The sequence below is a fragment of the Phragmites australis genome, chromosome 8, assembly GCF_958298935.1.
Source record: "Phragmites australis chromosome 8, lpPhrAust1.1, whole genome shotgun sequence".
NCBI classification, from domain to species: Eukaryota; Viridiplantae; Streptophyta; class Magnoliopsida; order Poales; family Poaceae; genus Phragmites; species Phragmites australis.
In genome coordinates, this window is record NC_084928.1 from 5748306 (window position 1) to 5765089 (window position 16784).

The following is a 16784-nucleotide window of genomic DNA, read 5'->3' on the forward strand; positions in this document are numbered from 1 at the left end:
TCAGCATTGTCATCAATAAGGATCTTGAGACCTTCTCGTGAGGTAACCCTTGATATGGCCACATAGAGCTGCCCATGTGAGAAAACAGGAGCTCGGAGATAGACACTGACTTTAGAGAGGGTCTGGCCTTGGCTCTTGTTGATGGTCATAGCATATGAGAGCCGGATAGGATACTGGCGTCGCTGCAGTGTGAAAGGCCACCTGGGGCTAGCTGAGTTGAGGAAAATTCTTGGGATACAAACTGTTTGGCCAACGTTTGTGCCTGTAAGTTTGCGGGCTTCTAGCACACGATCACCAAGCCTGGTTACTATGAGTCTGGTACCATTGTAGAGACCAATAGATTGATTAATGTTGCGAAGCAGAATAATGGGCACCCTACTTTTAAGCACAGACAATGGTGTGGGAAATTGTTAACTGTTATGGAGTTCAGAAATTCTGGTGGATAAAGAATATCAACATCTGCGATGTGGTCAGCATTTTTAGAAATAGTGTCATAGCTTAGGTATTCTCTGGCTTCACCTGGTACTTGATTAAAGACAACATCATTGATTTCATCGACTGTGGTATTGGTTGGGCATACAATTGCAGTAAGGTATGATGTGTCTGAATACATGGTGTCAAAGGAATCATAGGTGGAGTCTATAATTGTCTGTATATTATTATCGGAAGGCATGAGCAATAGGTCACCAAGTATTTGTAGCCAGCTGGGATGTGCTTCACCAGGTTTTGTTGCCATGGGGACACCACCGTTACCAACATCTAGAACCCATTGAGCAAAAACAACAAGGTTGTGTCTTTGGGAAGCTCCTAAAGCAGGATTTGTGAGCCTCATATTTGTGTGAAGCTTGAGCACCGTGATATGCTGCCAAATAGGTGACATAAAAAGTGATGCACTCACAACATCAGACCTGGTACCCCCTGCAATAACAGGAAGGACATGCCTAAAATCACCGCCTAGGACAACCAACTTTCCACCGAAAGGAACAACATCAAGTGAAGGCTCATCGGCTGATAGGATGTCACGCATTGTGCGGTCCAGTGCTTCGAAATAACGTCTATGAGTCTTAGGTGCTTCATCCCAGAGCAGCAAAGATGCCTTACTGATGAGGTCTGCAAGCATAGTCCCTCGGCTAATACTGCATATACTACGCTCGTTTATATCAAGAGGTATTCTGAACCTAGAATGTGCAGTTCTACCACTTGGCAGTAGAAGAGAGGCAACCCCAGAAGAAGCAATTGCTAGCACTATCTCACCTTCGGCTCGAAGTTTTGCTATAATGGCATTCCAGAGATAGGTTTTACCAGTGCCACCATGACTGGAGATAAAGAAGGTGCCATGTTCTTTTGAAATAACAGAAGCAATAACAGTGTCATAAACAGAACGTTGTTCATGATTTAGTGTAGAGGCTAGGGTAGTGAACTGTTCTGCTAGAAGGGCTCTATCATATGTTAATTCTTCAGCAATCAGCCTATTGCTATATGCATAGGGCCCAAGAGTTTCTTCAGAAGAGAGGTTGTATGAAGACAAGTTGACACCAAACTTTGAAAACAGAACAGTTAGTTCACTGAGCAGCTGTGCCTGTAGATGACAATCTGGGATAAAATATCTAGGATTGCCTAGGCACAAGCAGATTCGATATGCTATATCATCAGCAAGATGCCTCCAGTACTTGGCAAATAACATTTTTGCATTAACAACACCATAGAAAACCAGAACAATGAGGAGCAGGTGTCTTAGCTGGTATGGAGATGCCCATATAATAGATTCATCAAGCAGCATATACCATTCGTTGTCGTCATCGACTAAACCTCTAGCTTGGCATGCCTCTCTGAAGGTGTCATATATAATACCGTTGTATGTCCTAAGGCTGGCAAAGCTGGTGGCACCGGCTACAACCATAAGAAGCATTCTCAGATGAAATAGTTCACCTGTCCTCGGGTGCACGTTATAGATGCGGCCAACCTTTGGTGACCTCTGTCTTCTAATCCAGGATTTCCCATCAGGATCCCACCTATAATAAGTAGGGAATTTATAGTAAGTGAAAGGCATTGCAGATGGATGGGTTCGATTGGTTGTAAACCATACAATTAATGTAGTCTTATATTTGTGGGGGTTTTCAACAATATCTTCAAGATCAGTTGACTCATGGAATATTACAATGTTCATATCAGGCATGTGGACAGCTAGCCGTTCAACTGCAGGCATACGACCATGTATCTCAAAACCTAGTAATCGCCACATGGCTTCACAGGCTAACAAATACCTGCATTTTATATGGTCTACGATCTCATCTTTGTCTTTAGGCTGAGGCGCAACATCTGCAGAAGCATTGACAAAGGCAAATGTAGCCTTGTCATGTCCTTTTGTGACATATTTGAAGAGGTACTTGACCAAATTAGTCTTGTTGCACCATTCGACATTGATATGTGTTTGATATTTCTTCAAGATGGCCATATTGTACGGCATAACCCATCTGTTATCAAGGTCATAACGGCCTTTCCTAACAGTTAGGCCATTGTTTGCGCAACGGCACAAAGGAAATCCTGCCTCATCAATAGAAGTCTCAGAATTGAAAGATTTTGGGAACCTCTTGGAACAAACACTCTCTTTCATACATGAGCAACGAAGATTCATAGATCCACATGGCCCATGTACCATAAATTCTTGTACCAGGCTGTAGCCAAGGGGATCAGATTGTGGATGTGGAAGCTCAGCAGATATCAGCGTGTCAATGAAAGATGGGGATGGATCTGAAGAATGGGTAGCTAGCCACACAAGTATGTGGACATGTGGCGATCCCCTTTTCTGGAACTCAATAGTGTACATATATGTACATGAAGGAACCAAGATAAGGCACCAAGGAAATAAGTAGGTAGAATTTAGATGGTAAGGAGCATGTATGAAAAGAGGGAAGAGTGTTACATGCTTGAATAGGCCCGAAGGCTGTGCCGCCTCTGATATCGGCAATGTACTCATGTAACTTCATATGGAAAACACGTGTAATCACATCTGACCGATCTGTGTGCTGCTAGCCTGGTTCATATCTGAGAGCCTCAGTGATTTCTGGCCATTTGGGGTTACATGTGAAAGTGGTGAATATATCAAGAGTTCCATACTGACGGCAAACAGCCATTGCATCTTGGTAGTTCATAGCTAGGTAACGGGGGCTACCCACATGGCTAGACGGAAGCATCCACTTGACCCCTATGCTCTTGCCACCTGAAGCACCCTGTCCTAAAGCATCAGTAATGCCTTGATATGTATCAGAACATAGAAGGTCCTGGTTGAAATAGAAGAACTGCAATCTGCTAGCCATAATGCATGAATAACAATTGACTATAGCTTGGTCAGAGAGACGGCCACAACATATGTATGGATTAGTTTCTCTTTGGCAGTAAGGAACCTGATAGCAGTAGAATTCTCTCATTGTAACATCCTCACGGCCACCAGTAGGTGAATCAGTAGTTGGGCGATATTTAATGCCTAGATGGAAGCTCCGCTCACCGTACGGGAACAAAAGTGGATATTGCAGGGACATGAGTGATGGATTCAGAAGGCTAACCTTCTGTAAGTAACCAGGTTGTGTGTGGACAACGAGATCAAAGTCACAAACTTCTATAGTAAGGTCAGCAATAATGAGAGCAGCCAACTCAGGAATGGATGGGAAAGAATCACGATTTCCATGTTCACCAGCAGCGGCAAGGAGGCTGATGTGCACATTTGGAGATTCAGGAGAAAAGATCCAATCACATGCCATCCTGAATTTCTTCACTAAAGGATTATACTGGTCAAGCATGTGGATAAGATCTTGGACAATAGCTGGACCAGGTTCATTACGGTCAGGTCCATCATGCTCAAAAATATCAAGACGATTCTGAACCTCATTGGAAGTATCATACACATAGAGCTGAGGAAATTGAGGACGTTGTCCTGCAGGGGGTAGCAAAGAACCTATTCTATGATGTACAACACCATTTATCCTGAAGACATATGGGCCATCACTAGTATTGATCAATTTGTCAACGGCTACACCAAGAGAAGTGAAAGCAAAAAGAGAATTGTACTACCTAATCATCCGCATAAATTTATTGGAGTGTGGGCCACGGTTAAATCCTATGAGTTCAGCAAGTGGCATGGGCCAACCAGTATGCTGAGGCAAAGAAACTCGGCCGTGATGACAACAAAGATTGTAGACTATCATGTGCTGCCTCAGAGAGCTAACTCTTTGACACCGCTCCTGATACCAAAAAGCTGCACCACATGCAAAACATTCATAATCTGGATCACCATAATAAGAACGGCCAGAATATGTCTCTGTACAAACTAACAAGGGAAGAAAGCAAAATCCATCAAAGGACATACACGCAGCGAATATCATGGATATGGGAAAAAAAGAGTCAAGGATAGACCTCTCAGCATAGCCAAATACTCGGGTGGTATAGCAACCATGACCAAGGCAACCGCTATGGAGGAAAGGGAGGCTGAGAAACAATAGAACCCGTAAGAGAACATAGCATGGAAGACAAAAGCTGTTGACCATGGTATAATAACTCTCTCAGGCAAACACATGAACCTCGTTTAGCGGCAGTTTGCCGCTCTCTGGAAAGATTACGTTTGCGCCTGTTTTGCACAGTTTGATGAGAGGACAGCAGAGGACATAACTGGTTGCCTAGGGAGGAAAGCAAAAAAAATGAATCCTAAAAAAATAATCATATACAGGTATAAAAAGGCCAAACACATGGAGTAAAATTTGGTGCTGGATACATGGACATAAGGTGGGGGAGGCAGCTGTGAGAAGATGGTATTGGCACCTAAGAATAGGAAATACATAAGAGCACGGATTTAAGAAAGTAAGATAGGGATAGCACCCAGGAAGGGATTGGATTAATATCAAAGAAGAAAGGAGCAGTACTGGGCACAGATGTTGGAGAAATAGTAGTTCTGGAAAGGATAGAGGAAGCTGGTTCCTCAGTAGGTGCCATAGGGTGGGCTGATGCATATGATACTGAGACCGAGACATCAATAGCTGAGCACAATTACTAAAGAATGAGTATAGTAGGTAAAGACATAAGGATAGGCTATATCACAAAACAACGCCAGGAGCACACATGTCCGTGACGAAGGGCCAGGTCCAGGCTCTGCAAAGAAAGAAGCAGAAACTGCAGCTACACCAGAGGGCTCAGCAGCAGGGCGTTTACCACGCCGGACCTCCTGGCGCCTGAGCCTGGCCTAGCGACAGTCACTCATAGGTGGCGTAGCGCTACACCAAAACATCAGGAAAACAATAACAGACAATGCAAAACAAAGTAGACCAAGCACAGGAAAATGAGAAGGCAACATCTATAGAACTGTAACAGGGGTGTAAGCAACGACATAGAATAGAACAAACATGTTTGATCGAAAAAGGTAAGCCAACCTATAGCAACAACAATCAAGACAACCGAGACGAAATACAAAAAACACGGACAACATCATTATAATCATCAAGGTAAGCGGCAGGAAATAGACTCGAAATGATCTAAAGGCGTGGACTACAGCATACATGAGGTTAAGTAGGTAAAGGTACGAAGATGAGCAACAGAAAGTTCAATTGAAAGCGCATCAGCGGCAAAGGTACCAGGGATGACAGTGAAAAATGTATAGCTGGGTACGGAGAGACTTACAATATCACATATTTGGAGGCACAGGACCGGTAGCAACACCTTGTTCGTGAGAGGTGGAGAGGGCCGACCAAGCTGAAGGAGAAGGCGCTGGCGAGTTTGATTGGGCGGGGAGATGGCGAGGAACGGTTGGAGAAGCGTGGGATGACTTCTCTCCTCACTCTTCACGGCTCGCAGTTGTGTGAGGGGAAAAGCGAGAAGGACAACGGGACAATGTTCCTCCTTACCTTCAACGACGCTGGTACACCGGATGTGGGCGAGAGGTTGGCAGATGCCACCGGATTTGGCCAGAGGTGAGGGGAAAAGCAAGAAGGAGAACGGGACGATGTTCCTCCTTACCTTCAACGGCGCTGGTACACCGGATGTGGGCGGGAGGTTGGCAGACGCTAACGGATTTGGCCAGAGGTGATGGGTGGATCTCACTGGAGTGGCGACAGGGAAAAACAGGTAAGCAGTGGTGTGAAGGAAAAAGAGAAAAGGAGAGGCCAGGGCACGCAGCAGCGCGTCCATGGCATGCACACGGAACTGGTACCAGGTGGGCGTGATGGCGAGACAGCGGGCAGCGACCGGGACCGTAGAGGCAGAAGGAGGGCGCATAGCCGGTCATCCAGCGCGATGAGATCCATCCAGTGGTCGCCGGAACGCTGTAACAGCGAAACGGGGACACGCGCCGGCGCGAGAAGATGCTCCCGCCGGCTGGGAGGCCCTGACAGCATTCGAAATCCACGAGGGTTTATATATCTACTATTCAGAATCCACCAAATAAAAAGGGCTATGTATTTTTCCTAATTTTAGATTTTCTAGGGTATCCCTCTTTTTCTCTCGGTGCTCATTAAGGGTCTATCCCTGCCATTCAAACCCTCCATCTGTACCAAACGCAATGATCTAGGTGAAGCCATGAAGGTCTCCATCCCTGTTACTTGTTCGTTCATGTCAAGCAGTGCCTACTTCAACTCCCAAATTCAAGCCACACCGTGTGTTGAACCTAGAGGTAAAAATGGTAACAGAAATTCCTGTTCGGTCGGAGATCATTTCCTTCTTGTAGCAAATATGTCTTAGCAAGATTGTAGCGGAACATCTTAAGGCATGTATGTGATTTTAGTGATTAATGACAATATAGTTAATGTGACTAATATGTTTGTCAAGTATATATCTAAGTAGGTCTTATGTATGTAATACATGAAGAACCCGCTGCAACCGAGATAAAGTTAGATTGAATTGGAGAAGTCCTAGGAGAAAAGCCCACACCGGATAGTCCAGTGTAGAAAAAAGTGTACACACTGGAGCTTATTTACAGAAAAGAGCAAAACAGATGAAGCCATCAGATAGTCCGGTGTTGATGAAAAAGATACACATCGGAGTATTCTCAGGAAAAGTTCACAAGTTGTGTATTGACCGAATAGTCCGGTGATGAAGGGTATAAAGCACCGAAGCAATTCTTGTAGAGGTGATTCAAGTGCTGGAGAATGGAGATCATGTGATTAGATGGTCCGATAAATGTATTGTGTACACCGGAGCATCATCATCGGAGCATTTCTTACAAAGAAGGTGTCAGGAGTTGAAGATTAAAGCTTAACTCACCGGATGTTCCAGTGTGAAGAGGAAGTGCACCGGAGTGTTTTACACAAAGAAGAAGTGTGCAGTTTGGCTGAAGTTGGCTCACAGGAAGATCAAGTGATGAAGTTGAAGAATCCACCGGAGCATCCGGTGTTCAGGGTGACTTTGAGTGGAATCCAATGGCTAGTTAATGATTGTGTACTCACTAGATTGTCTGGTGATTGTACTTCTGTTGTCACTGGACAATCCGGTGTTAACAGCTTTTTTGAGCCATTGGGTTAATAGCTAGTGCACGAGTTTGATGCTATAAATAACTCTCTACTCAGTCATTTGAAGGTGTGGATGTCCAAAGAAACATATATACACTTGAGAAGACATCTAAGCTACCAAAGTGCTTAAAGTGATCATCCAAGATGATTAAGCACCAGAGAGTTGTTGGGGGTCATTGTTAAGGACCCCCCGACGGCCCCATGGCTCAGCTAGCCCATGCCGAGGGAGCCATGCCTCCCGAAGCCCCAATCTCTCGGAGCCATGCCTCCCGAAGCCTCCATCTCCCAAAGCCATGCCTCCCGAAGCCTCTATCTCCCGGAGCCATGCCTCACGAAGCCTCCATCTCCCAGAACCATGACTCCCGAAGCCTCCATCTCCCGGAGCCATGCCTCCCCCGGAGCCCCCATCTCCGGGGCTCGGGTAGGCTTCCCAAAGGCTACAGGGTGAGTCATCAAGCCTCAAGAAAGATCGGTCAGAAGGGGAACACCATTCATCCTTTGCCTGCAAGAAAGTAACCGACATTAAATACCTAGGTTAGTGGACACTGCCCTGACACCCTAGTACAATGAAGGTCATCCTGACACCCCTGATAGCATGGCGTCGGGCCGCAATTAGCGACTGGCTCACCCCTGATGGTACATGCACCACAATAGTTACTATGATAGATATTTATCCTCTATACAGGGTAAAAAGTAGTTATCCAGGATAAGACCTAGTAATTCGGTTAGGTCCTAGATATTTATACATTATGATAACTTGTACACTAAGATACGTAACACCCTATAAATAGGGGGTAGTGGTCATCTGGGAAGGAGAGGTTACATGGAGAATGCTCAAGGCAAAACACAGTGCATAAAGGTGCCAAAGCGCTAAACCATACTGTGATACTCCCCCGAGTCTGATCCATTTTTCTACTATCAATACATTTGTGGTGTTCCTTCCTCTCAAACTTTGTCTCCAAGCTTGTGTCTCCTCCTTAGAAGAAACTCTCGCCGTACTTTCTGGGGCAAGACGAACTCTTGCTCCAACAACACGCCGTTCGTGAGGACTCGAACACAAAAGTGCTAAGAGAGGTAGGATGCCACCCAAGAAGAAGACCACCAAGGCCGCAGTAACGGCGACTGACCCCCCGGTCACGCCCATACGACAGTTTGGGCGACTAAACACAGGTTGTGCCAATGATGGCCCCCAACTGGGGAAAACGAGGGCCTTACGACCACCGCCGACCTAGCCATGACAATAGTTGCGGCCGGCACTGAAGGGCCCTCTACCCAAGAGACCCAATTGCAAGGCGAGGCCCCCGCTGCGCCCCTAGGGGCTACGGCTGGCGCCACCGCCGTAAACACCGTTCCAACCGAGTGTCAATCACTCTTGGCAGCGCTCCTGACCCATATGGAGGAACTGCAAATGGCCATGTGGGTCGAGCAGCAAACTACCCGAACGACCACCGTTACCCCCGTGACAACCGACGCTATTCCGACCCAAGCCCTACGGGTAGATGAACTCTTTGACACCAGGACCCTGCCTGTTCGGCCTCTGAAGCCTCAGGGCCGGCATCGTGAGGATCCCCTGCAAGATTATGACTCTCCCTTGTAGGCCGACCTGCAGGCTACCCCCTTCTTGGAGGGCTTTTAGACCCCAAATCTACCTAAGTTCAAGGGCAATTCGGGCCCCGGTAAGTTTGTCTGTTCCTACGCCCTCACCATAGAGGCCAGCGGGGGTGGAAATGTTTCCCTCTCGCCTTAGAAAGGGTGGCCTTAGGCTAGTTCTGGGCACTGGTCCCAACTCTGATACCTCTTCTGCAGTAATTTCCAGTGCACCTTCATCGAGCCAGTAACCTCCGGAAGCCTGTTCACTATCAGGTAGGAGCCGGACGAAACCCTCCGGGGTTACTTCCAAAGGTTCTCCCAGACCAAGGCCCAGATTAGGGGAATATCAGACTCTTCGGTCATTGATGCCGCAACCCAGGGCCTGACCGAAGGCCCTCCATACGATCGGCTGAATCGGCGTCCCATACGCACGGTGGAAGTTCTCACGAGCAAGTTCGAGGAATATGCACTAACAGAGGAGGAAAAACTCCGCTGAAGGCACTCGTGAGCTACCGAGATTTCCCATGTCAACCTCGAGAAGACACACTCACAGGCAGGATCGTCATACGCCCCCTCCCTACCAGCGAAAAGAGGCTTCAAGGAGGTTCATATCTCCAGGTTCCAAAGGGGGCGGCAGCGACAACGCCGAAGCATCAACAACATCAACCCAAGATGTGGGGCTTGGACCAAAACCACCACAGGTGACACGGCCGGGGATGCCCTGGAGGCCTCCCGAAGCGAAGCCGTGCTCCGAATCGATGTTCCGAGGAGGAATCCTGGTGCACTATACACGACGTACGACGAGGACATAGCATCAATGACTACCGGACCCTCACCACCTTCCAAGAATAGTACATCGGGAGGCAGGCAGCCTTCGCTACGACTGAGGGGGCCACCAAGGAATGATCCGAGAATTGTAGGCCACCGGCCAGCAACGGGTCGATCATCTGGCCTTACAGAACCCTCCATAGTTGCCCCTACCTTCTCCACCCCAATCATCTGTAGAGCGGTACAACAACAAAGGGACGCGGAGCAGACAGATTGTCCTCACTATAACCGGCGGAGGGAGCTCCGGTTGCACTTCAAAATGGCAGCGGTGAGACTACGCACGTGGGGTGCACCACATCGGAGCAACCAGCATCCATCAACAGGCCCTCGAATGGGTCGACGCCCCCATGACATTCAACATCGATGATTCCAAAGGGATAAAATTTCCCTAATCTGATGCCCTAGTCATCTCAGCCAACATCACCGAAATCGAGGTCCAAAGAATACTGATCGACGGGGGCAGCTCGGCGGACCTCCTCTTCATACATGCCTTCGACCAGCTCCGAAGCCCATGAAGCCGGCTTTCACCAGGCCACAGACCCCTCCAAGGATTCAATGGGGCCCCCCTCGATGCCCTAGGTAAAGGGTTGCGGGTAGGCTACGCTAGCACAAAATAAATTTTCTCTACCGCATTCAACCAGGAAGCCATGCGAGTAGGGGATCATGAATCGTTACCACTTGACGAGCAGTGCAGCGGAAGAAGAGTTGGAGCAGACCAATCCAACGTCGTGCGCGTCAAGTAGTCGATCGTCAACCTCGTCCCGAGCACGTCCCGAGCACCTTCCGAGTACTCGCGGGTACGTCCCGAGTACTCCCGAGCAGATCAGCACCGCAATAGTAGCAGCGCCTCCACGGTATCCACACGTACAAGGATGGAATCGCCGTGCGCCGGTGTGCTAGCACCGCGCGCCCGGCTAGGGTTTCGAAGGGAGTTCGGGAATAGGAGGCGGCTAGGGTTTCTAAAAAACTCAATGCGCCTTGGCCCCTGCATATTCTTATATAGAGCACGCTAATGGGCCTTTAATCAACATTAAAGCCCATTATGACTCTAAACCCTAATGGTCCTTTAATCAATATTAAAGCCCATTAGCAGATCCAATCCGCAAACTCAATCGCCTCTAGGGCATATCACCAACAATCTCCCACTTGCACTAGAGTCAGTACAAGTTTTATATTCCATCCCCTTAAGTGTGTGAACCGTTAGGTTCATGTGTAAACGGCCGCTATCCGGAAACCCTTTTCCAAATTGCAAGTCAATAGCGGTACCTAGCAGGACATATTGACTCCCGAATGCACACAAAGATCATATCGGCTGAACCTTGATATACTCATGCACCAATCCCTTTACCACACGATACCAGTCAAGCTCAAGGCGAGATTCGTGCCACCCTTGTGATAGCTCGACCATTCACTCGATCAAGTAGTGGATTCACCATGATTAACTCTTTAATCACATTGGCATGGCCATGCACTTTCCAATCCAACTACCTCGAGGGGCCCAGAGATATCTCTCCCGTTATTTAGGAGGGGTAAATTCCATCTTGATCACTCACATCCCACGACATGTTTCATAACATACCCGAAAGCAACCTTTATAACTACCCAGTTACGGAATAGCGTTTAGAAGCTCCTAAGTGTGTTACTACACATTCTGGAATCAATGATGATCTCAGGTCAAAGGATTCTGTAGGTACACCATTTGAGATAACAACTGATGGCACATTAAAAATAACAATCCCAGCAGTATCTCAGGGTGGGTCTATCCAACATCATGTTCTCTAACATGTGTCCACATTACTGATTTGATATCTCCATATCTATGATCCGTGAAACATGATCATCATTCAGTCAAATGTGCTAATCTATAAATCATTATTGTCCCACATAATGATATGAGATTAGGGACTATTTAGAATAACATCATAAAAACAAAGAGTTTCACAAACAAGTCACATACTTGCTGATCAATGTAAATGATAATTATTCATGGAACCAGATAACAATTATCCAAAAGTACATTAGCATAGACAGAACACATTCTCTCACATGCACTAGAGTCTATCCCGCAAGTATCTAATACCCATAGAGCTCAAGTGTGCCTCATGCTTGGGCTGTGAGAGAGGCTTCGTCAATGGATCAGCAATATTCGAATCCGTGTGCACCTTGCATATTTTTACATCACCTCTATCAATAATCTCTCGAATGAGGTGATAGCGCCGAAGTATGTGCTTGGACTTCTGGTGCGACCTAGGCTCCTTGGCTTGTGCAATGGCACCACTATTGTCACAATAGAGGTCCATTGGACTGGACGCACTAGGGACCACACCCAACTCAGAAACAAATTTTCTGATCCAAACAGCCTCTTTTGCAGCTTCCGAAGCTGCGATATACTCGGCCTCCGTCGTGGAATCAGCAACCGTTTCTTGCTTGGAACTCTTCCAACTCACCGCACCTCCATTAAGGCAAAACACAAAACCAGACTGCGATCTCGAGTCGTCCTTGTCGGTTTGGAAGCTAGCATCGGTGTAACCATTTACAACGAGCTCCTCCTCACCTCCATAGACTAGGAACATATCCTTAGTTCTTCTCATGTACTTGAGGATACTCTTTACTATAGCCCAGTGACATTCACCTGGGTTCGATTGATATCTGCTCGTAACACTTAGAGCATAGGAGACATCTGGGCGTGTACAAAACATAGCATACATGATGGACCCGATAGCAGTAGCATACGGGATCGCACTCATCCTCTCGAGCTCATCAGATGTCTTAGGACATTGATTCTTGCTGAGAGTGATGCCATGTGACATTGGCAAGAAACCTTTCTTGGAATCCTGCATATTGAACCGATTCAATACCTTGTCAATGTACGTGCTCTGGCTTAATCCGATTAGTCTTTTCGACCTATCTCTATAGATCTTTATGCCCAATATGTATGCTGCCTCTCCTAAATCTTTCATTGAAAAACTCTTTTGCAATGAAGATTTGACAGCATCGAGCATTGGAATATTATTTCCGATCAATAATATGTCATCCACATATAAGACCAGAAACACAAGTGCGCTCCCACTAGTCCTTTTGTAAACACAAGGCTCTTCTTCATTCTTGATGAAACCAAACCCTTTGATCACTTCATCAAAACGAAGATTCGAACTCCGAGAAGCTTGCTTTAGTCCATAGATGGACTTTTGCAGCTTGCAAATCTTCCCAGCATTTTTCGGATTGACAAAACCTTCAGGCTGTGTCATGTACACATCCTCACTTAGGTTTCCATTAAGGAAAGCCGTTTTGACATCCATTTGCCATATCTCGTAGTCGAAATATGCAGCAATTGCTAGGAGAATCCGAATAGACTTTAGCATTGCGACGGGCGAAAACGTTTCATCATAATCAACACCTTGAATTTGCCTGAAACCTTTTGCCACCAATCGTGCCTTATAGATGTGAACATTTCCATCAACGTCTATCTTTTTCTTAAAAACCCATTTACACTCGATAGTTTTCACACCATCAGGTGGATCGACCAAGTTCCAAACTTGGTTTTCTCGCATGGATTCTAACTCGGATCTCATGGCTCCAAGCCATTTTTCGGAGTCTGGTCCCACCATTGCTTCCGAGTAAGTCTTAGGTTCATCATTGTCCAACAATAATATGTCGCGCTGCCCCGTGGTTAGGAACATAAACCGCTCGGGTGCACGACTGAACCTTTCCGACCGACGTGGGGCTGGTGTCTCGACAACAGGTTCTGTAACATCTTGCATACCGAGTTGTGGTTCAATAGGAGTTGAAACACTTTCAAGTGGTTCCCGAATTTCTTCGAGTTGCACCGTACTCCCACTAACTCTCTTCGCGAGAAACTCTTTCTCAAGAAAGACACCATTCCGGGCGACAAACACTTTGCCTTCTTCCCGGTTATAGAAATAATATCCTTTGGTTTCCCTAGGATACCCCACAAAGAAGCATTTATCAGATTTGGGAGTGAGCTTATCAGACGACAAACGTTTTACATAAGCCTCACAACCCCATATCTTAAGGAAAGACAATCCGGGACGCTTCCCGGTCCATATCTCATATGGTGTCCTCTCTACAGCCTTAGATGGAACCCTGTTTAACGTGAAAGCAGCAGTTTCTAGAGCGTATCCCCAGAAGGACAATGGAAGATCAGATTGGCTCATCATCGACCGGACCATGTCTAACAAGGTTCGGTTCCTCCGCTCGGACACCCCGTTCCATTGTGGCGTACCCGGTGGAGTCAATTGTGGAACGATTCCACATTGCCTTAGATTATCACCAAATTCATGGCTCAAATATTCGCCTCCACGATCTGATCGCAGAAATTTAATTGTCTTGCCTATATGATTTTGTACTTCATTCTGGAACTCCTTGAACTTTTCAAAGGATTCAGACTTGTGCCTCATTAGGTAGATGTAACCATATCTACTAAAGTCATCGGTGAAAGTAATGAAATACTGAAAACCACCTCTAGCTGTAGAACTCATCGGTCCACATACATCTGTATGTACTAGGGCCAATAATTCATTTGTCCTCTCACTTTGACCAGTGAAAGGCGTCTTAGTCATCTTGCCAAGTAAACAAGACTCGCATGTATCAAATGATTCGAAATCAAATGAATGTAGAAGACCATCTTTATGGAGCTTCTGCATACGCTTCTCATTTATATGACCTAATCGACAATGCCAAACAAAAGTGGGATTCAAATCATTAAGCCGAGGCTTCTTTGTATCAATGTTATAGATAGTTATATCCTCAAGATCCAATATATATAATCCATTTACTAATGGACAATTACCATAGAGCATACCATTCAAAAATATCGAACAACACTTGTTCTTTATTATGAATTCATAACCGTCTTCTTCCAAACATGAAGAAGAGATAATGTTTTTGCCCAAGGCAGGAATATAATAACAATTATTTAATTCCAAAACTAATCCTGAGGGTAGCGATAAGGAGTAAACGCCAACGGCCAACGCAGCAACTTTTGCACCATTGCCGACGCGAGCATCCAGTTCGCCTCTTGCACACTTCCTAGTCCTTTTCAGTCCCTGCAACGATTTGCAAGTATGAATCATTGATCCGGTATCAAATACCCATGAATCATCAGGACGAGTAGCAAGATTAATTTCAATAACATTTATACCTGAAGATGAAGTCTTACTTTCCTTCTTCTTTTTGAGTTCTTCCAAGTACAATTTGCAGTTCCTCCGCCAATGACCAGTCTTATGGCAGTGGTGGCAAGTGTCAGAAGCGGCAGGGCTAGCCTTGGGCTTTCCAACAGGTTTAGGCTTAGAACTCGAGATCTCATCCGAAGTTTTAGCCTTGTCCTTGCGCTTTCTCTTCTTGCTATCCTTTTGAACCATCATCACATGACTAGAGCTCTTCTTAATGCTTTCCTCAGCAGTTTTTAGCATCCCATGCAATTCAGCCATGCTTTTCTCCATGCTGTTCATATGAAAGTTCAAAATGAACGGCTCGAAGCTCGCAGGGAGCGACTGGAGAATTACATCCGTAGCCAACTCAGGGCTAAGGGGAAAACCAAGTTTTTCCAGGCTTTCAATGTAACCAATCATTTTGATCACATGAGGACTGACTGGACTGCCTTCTGTTAACCTGCACGCAAACAAGGACTTTGAGGTGTTGTACCTCTCGGCCCGAGCTTGGTTCTCAAACATGCCTCGGAGTCCCACAATCATATCATGGGCATCCCTGTTCTCATATTGCTTCTGAAGCTCAGAGGACATACAGGCAAGCATGAGGCAGCTAACATCCAGTGAATCGTTGGTGTGCTTCTCATAAGCCCTCCGATCCGCGGCAGGAGCATTATCAGCTGGTTCATCAGGATAGGGGACCTCTAGAACATATTCCTTTTTCTCTTGTTTGAGAACAATTCTCAGATTTCTATACCAATCAATAAAGTTTGTTCCAGAAAGCTTCTCTTTTTCAAGAATCGATCGCAAATTAAAACTGGAAGTGTTACTAGCGGCCGGTGCCATGATCTACAACAGAAAATGCAGGTTCAGCACTATGCCTATGTGAATCTTCTATTAAACAATTTAACAAAAGATACTCCACTATATGTGTTTTCCCTCTAACAACATATAGAGGATCAAGATCCATATTCAACTAAGTTCTAGTGAGCTTTGGCATCACTGCTAGAAACTTAGTGACATAGGTAAGCAACGCCTTGCTAATCACATCCCTATGTGACTCTTGTTTGCTGAGTGGCATCGAATGCCCCGGCGCCCAACACCATGCCCCAAAGCCCAAAACCATTTTGATAGCTTTATCAAGTAAACCAATACTATACGTGTGGATGTCCGACATCCACTCTAACTGGTTAAGATAAATGATGGCACCCTGCTTTGGCAGACCTACCACACAATGATCAAAACCTTTGTAGGTGCAGCTATTGGAAGGGCATCAATTACTCTTGATTTTTCTGAGGGAAACTACTCTATCATGAAAATCATATCCACCACATATAAAACATGAAAGAATAGTATGACAGGAACATAAAAATATCACAGGCAATCATATTAACTGTGACATAGTATGGCCCCTTCACATGGTGATCTTCATCGCCACGGTTCCTGTCCTCCGGGTCATCATGCTTCAAATCTCCATGATCTTGTTCTAGTCTATTACACCTAATAGCACTAGATAAATTACATGAGAAGAAGCATCACAAGTCGACACGCAGGCCGTTATACAATAACATAACAGCCTTGGGCTGCAATTAACCATGACACGCAGGCCATGAAAAATTACACACATGCATCACATATCACAAGGCCATACCAGTCACAACATTCTCTGCAAAAACAAGTTAAGCGTAGAATCGAATTCTAATGTCGTGAT